This window comes from Hipposideros armiger, unplaced genomic scaffold (assembly GCF_001890085.2).
Source record: "Hipposideros armiger isolate ML-2016 unplaced genomic scaffold, ASM189008v1 scaffold_107, whole genome shotgun sequence".
NCBI lineage: Eukaryota > Metazoa > Chordata > Mammalia > Chiroptera > Hipposideridae > Hipposideros > Hipposideros armiger.
The window spans coordinates 1,056,530-1,062,005 of NW_017731457.1; the positions used below are offsets into that span (position 1 = coordinate 1,056,530).

Genomic DNA, 5,476 nt, shown 5'->3' on the forward strand with positions numbered 1-5,476 from the left:
CCTCCAGGGTTTTCAGGAATCCCACCGGCTTTGGTTACCCGAGCTGAGTCTCACACTGGCCCTGTACACCAGATGCTCTGTTCTCCTGTTTACAAATGACCAAATGGAAGCACAGAGAAGTGAAGTCACTCGCCTGAGGTCACACAGCCCCGTGTGAGTGCCCTCCTTCCCTATCCCCAGAAGAAGCCCTGCCCTTGCTTCAGGAAAACAGTTTCAAGCCCCAGCTAACAAGCTACGGGAGTGGAGACCAGAGACACATGGCCAGAGACCCCTGGCTTCCCAGGGGAGTGGGGCACACAGAGATGGGCACAGACAGCTCCCCTCCCCACAGGCCAGCCCCTGCCCCCCAGCTGTCCTGGCCCCAGAGCATCAATTGTTCCAGGAGCCCACCAGCACGGCGGAGGATTCAGCCCCGAGGGCACCACAAGCAGGTGTAATTTCATCGGGGGCTCACTGTGTGTGAGTCACCAGAACCCGAGGATGAAATTCCAGCTGGACGGAGGCATGCAGTTCTCCTGGTTCAGGTCAGCTCTTGATGGGGGCAGGGATATGGTGCACGCGGCGACTTTGTGAAAATGAGAAAAGGGCACCCCCGCCTCTGGGTGGTCCCGAGCCAGAGCAGGGCTTGGCAAGCCAGGTGTGCTGGATCTCCACCCCAGGAGAGCGGGTGCAGCTATGTGGTGGGTCCACACGATGGAATACTACTCAGCAAGCAAAAGGAACCTGATACAACGTGAGAGATGCATTATGCCCCATGAACGAAGCCAAACAGGTTACACACTGTGATTGCATTTATGTGATACTCTGGAAGATGCTATAGAGACAGAAAACAGGCCAGTGGTTGTAGGGGCTGGGGGAGCAGAGGGGGCTGGCTACAAACAGGCTTGAGGGAGCTCTGGAAGGAGATGGAATGTCTGGGCCACGTGAGTATGCATTGGTCAAGCTCCTTGGATGGCATACTTGAGACCTGGGCATTTCACTGTCTTTCGTCCCTCAACAACTATATAACTAGGGGTGGGTGAGCCCTTCCTACCTGCTGGACTGGGGCTGTATGCCAGGACCTAAGACCCCAGAGATCTGGCACCTCACTGGCTGGTGGACTGATAGGCAGGACCTCCAAACCTTGAAGGTAGGTTATCAGAGAAACAGCCTTCCAGTGATCAGGTCTGGCTCTGCAAGTCCTGACTGCAAATCCTGACTTAGTTTCTTATAGGGTGTCCCTGGCAACCTCTCTCTTCCCAGCATCTCCTACTGTGCCGTATGGACCAGTGGCACACAAGACAAAACCAGGGCTGCACAGACTGGGGACCCTGAGCCCCCACACCACCAGGTATAACAGGAGATCTGGACCTTGAACCCCAGATTGGAGAATGCCTGACCGAGGAATGTATCGTCAGTGCTGCCTGACTCCAACTCGTTCCATACCATCCCCGCAGCCTCCGGTTGAGCCCTGACCCCAACTCCAGGCCCCAGTCACTCCCTGAGCCCCTTCCCAGCCCTCAACAGTCTCACTGCCCAGAGGCCACAGCTGTAGGGTTGCCAGATAACACAAGACCCCCCCCCATCCCCACCCCACCCCCGTTCAGTCTGAACTTTAGATAAAGGATGAGTTTTTAGTTAAGTCATGATGTCCCTAATACCGCATTATCCGCTGCTTATCCGAAATCCAAATTTAACTGGGCATCCCTATTTTTATTAGCTAAATTTGGCAACCCGAAGCAGGTGGTCCTGAAGGAGGGAGACAGGTGGGCATGCAAATAGCTCTGGGTCAGCCAAGCCCAGCTCCAGCCCAAGAGGAAGGGTGTTTGGAAGAAGAGGGCTACTCTCTGCCTGAGACACTCCACCAGTCACCCCAAGTCTGGGATGGACAAAGTACAGCCTCATCAGCTCATTCGGGAAATCTAACTCACCCCAGAGAACAGAGGCTCAGCCCCTGGCACCACCCTCCCCCCAGGTCTCTGAGGTTTTTGCTGTCATTACTATAACCCACAGCACAGAGTCTGAATTGACACAACACCGACCCCGGTGAGCACTGGGATCACAGAGAGTCCCAGCCAGACATCACTGCAAATGAGGAACCTGGGTGCCCAGTGACAAGGGCTGACTCCCCTTGGGACCCACCGACACCTACACACAGAAGTCTCCATCGTTATCCTGCCACCGAGGGGGAAATCCACCCACTGTCTTCTGACCAGGTTCGCCTCCTCCTTCTCCCACACAGACAAACGCTTCCTACCACTCCGCCCCTGCTTATGAATCCCTGCTGGGAATTCCCTTCCAGTCTCCCCAAGATCCATGGCTCCTGGGCCCCACATCCTCTGAGGTCCCGAGCCCTTGGCTCAGGGTCCTGCTCTGCTCTCTGGTGCTTGTGAATTGACCCTGCAGGTCTTATTCCTGGGTACCCCCTAAGGCCTCTGTGGGCCCCATTGTGCTGGGCACATGCACCTGGATTGTCCCAAAGAACCTGACTGCGTCCCTGGCTGCCGGCCATCAAACAGACAGATGCACGTGAATGGCCGCGAGTCAGAGGACTGAGAGAAGCAGGGCGAATGATGACACCTGGGAAGCAAAGCCCCAGGCTCAGGTTCAGGAGAAGCCACAGGCCAGGATAATGGGGAGACAGGGGGCCCTGGGATGATGAGAGCAGGAAGCTCAAGCAAAGAACCTGGGATTCCCACCACTGTGGGGGACCTGCCTCACAGGCGGGTATCTAGGAACAGGGGAGTCTGCTTAGCAATGTGGGCCAAGGCTCTGGAGCAGGACTTCATTCATTCACTCAAGCAGCCATTCAACAAGTATTTGGGTACCAGCCCCGGGGCACCAAGGAATCAAAACCAAGTCTCAGTTCCTGCCCTGTCCCTAGGGCAACTGAGGAGGCAGTCATGTAACTTTTGAGTGAGATCAACGTTGGGACAGAGGAAGGACAGGATAGCCTGGGGACACAGAGGTAGCACCTTGGCCAGCTCTGGGGACCAACTCAGGCTTCCAGCCTGAGGACGTGACAGCCAGCTTAAGTTCAGACCAAGGAGAGGAAAAAAACAAATTCTACAATCCCCTGTCCCCCAATCCTAGCCAGGCACCGCCATTATAGGAAGCTCACTATCCCCCTCAGGGGAAAGGTAGGAAGAACCTTCCAGGTAAGAGGAACAGCATGTGCAAAGGCCATTCAGGAAAACAGCAGGATTCAATGAGTGGACCAAGGAAGCCTGGGGTGGGCAGATGAGAGCAGGAGAGGATGAATCAGAACCGAGAATGAGGGTGAGGTAGATGTGGTCTGTGGTTCCAAGGTCACACTTAGGGCATGATCGCCCCAAACCATCCATCACCCACCATGTCACCCTGAGATCCTCACCGAGGGTCTCTGATAGCCAGACCACTACCAAACTGTGACCACCCTGGCTGCCGGAGCCAGGCTGGCTGCGAGAACAGCTGCCTCCGAGACCCCTATGTTCACATCTGCCTTCCCGACTATTTCAAGCACTGTCACCGTGGTCAGGGGCTAGTTCAGCTCTGGGAGGCTGCCTTAAATGAACACATAAAAAGTATCTGTGATTAGCACATTGCAATAAATGTCCCTTCCTCCAGCATCTAGAGAACAGTCCTCTTAAGTAGGTTAAGTGTGCCCCTATAATGCTGTCTTCAAGGCCCAGTTTTACAACCTTCACCCCCAAGTTCTCCCACATTCTGAATGAGCAGCTAGAGTTCCAATCCTCCTGGTTTCCTCCGCTGGCGCCCTCTGGGAACCACTGAGTCAGAGCTGCGACTTTCTAGGTCACTCAGAGCAGGCTCCAGAATGGGGTGTGGTCTTAAGCCTCCCACATTGGAAAAGCAGGTTGGTGGGTTCCAACATCCTATCGCCTTGGGGCCAGGCCTGTCCCTTGGTTCACCTGTCCCTGTTCAGGAGAGGTCAGAGTCCACCTCGAACCATCCTGGGTGGTTCATGATGGCCACCTTACTGACCCCATCCGTGCTGTCGCTGTCCTGTGCCTATCCCCTCCCAGCCAGCAGCCACCAGCCTCCCGGCCACTGCCGCCTCCTGCTCCAAATAAATAATCGATGCTGGTGCCCTTTCCCTTTGGGAATGACGCTGCTGAAATAAATGGGCTGCTCTGAGGCACCTCCCAAGCCCCAAAGCCCAAGACCAGTGCTCAGGAACAAGCAGTCCTAGCCACCAGGCCACCAAACACACAGAGATGGCGCCATCAAAGAAGGTGAGAACAGCTTCTGGCCACCCCTTCCTTCTGCTGTGAGCAGTTAAGAGAAGCCCCGGCAAGTGCCCACTCCTCTACTAGACGCTGTCCGGGGACTGCCCCTCACCCTGCTGCCAGGCCCAGAGCAATCCCAGGGCAGCCCCATGCCCCACATCACCAGTACCACGCTCCATCCAAGGCCAGTGCTTCCCCCACGTGCCCTGCAGGGAGACCCTACAAGCTTTGCTCCCTGACTGGCTGTGATGGGGAGCCTCCAACCCCAGGTCCGATCCTGGGAGGCTGGGTCACAGGGCCAGACCTCCAGAGCTGGAGTCCCCTCCAGCACTGCCAGGAGGGCAGAACGCTCAGGTGCATGGTCACCCTCTGCCCTGGGTCCAGCCCTGGGCATCATCCCTTTCCCTACTTGAATGTGGGGTTGGGGAGCCCAGGAGAGGTGAGAAGCCTGTCATTCAGAGGGATTCAGGATGGGGTGGACATCAAGCACCCTGTGGCGCCTCCACAGCCTGGCCTCTCCACCCATCTGCAGAACTCAAACACTACCCACAGATAGGGCGCCCCAACTTGCTCTTCTGAACCCTTTGTCCCCCCCACGCTGCCATCCTCTGAGCCTCCCCCCCCCCACCAGGGGTTCAGATGCTACCGCTCAGGCCAGCCCCCTCCTCTAAGACCCAAACAGTGTGCTGGGGCAGTACTCGCTGTGTTGGACTCAGCCTGCGAATGGGGGACACGGGCCAGGGGATGGCCCAGCCCGAGGAAGGCAGAGGTGGGGGGACCGCGGCCTTCCCAGCCCCCTCGGCTCCCATACAGGAGCCAACCGCCTCACGGGCAGCACAACTGACCTCATTCGCTAACTGCAGCAGCCTGCAGGCGCCCGTTGCCCTCCCGGGGCGCCCCCCACCTCCGGAAGGGCCGGGGGTGACAGCTCCCGATTCCTACACCCTCCCGGCAGGTGGGGGCGGCCGTCCCTCCCCTCCCCCGGCCCGAATTATAATCCCAGTCACGTGCCTCGCAATGCACCCAAAAGCCGGACCCAGATTCTGTAACACCTTGAGGGGGAGGGGCGGGGGCCACGGGGGTTGGAGGAGAGGGGAGAAGGGCCTGGGCGCCCGCCCCCCGCAAAAGTTTCTCCTACCTTGGAGGATCCCCAAGCGCTCCTGCCAGCGGCGCCCCGGCCCCGGCCCGCGGCCAGGACACAGCCTCCTGCCGCTGCCTCCTTAATTAATCCGGGAGAATGGGGGACGGCACGGCAGAGGAGGCGCGGGGCG

The 5,476-nt window shown here is 57.9% G+C and overlaps 1 protein-coding gene across 5 annotated transcripts in view; it reads right to left on the bottom strand.

Moving 5' to 3' along the window:
• The window catches only part of GTF2IRD1 (GTF2I repeat domain containing 1), a 105,597-nt gene extending 100,130 nt beyond the window's left edge, over positions 1-5,467 (bottom strand). For all 5 annotated transcript variants that reach the window (XR_002124540.1, XM_019646878.1, XM_019646879.1 and 2 more), the window contains exon 1: positions 5,344-5,467. The gene's annotated coding sequence lies outside the window, so the exon portion shown is untranslated. The remainder of the gene's footprint in view (positions 1-5,343) is intronic.
• Positions 5,468-5,476: the final 9 nt, after the last annotated feature.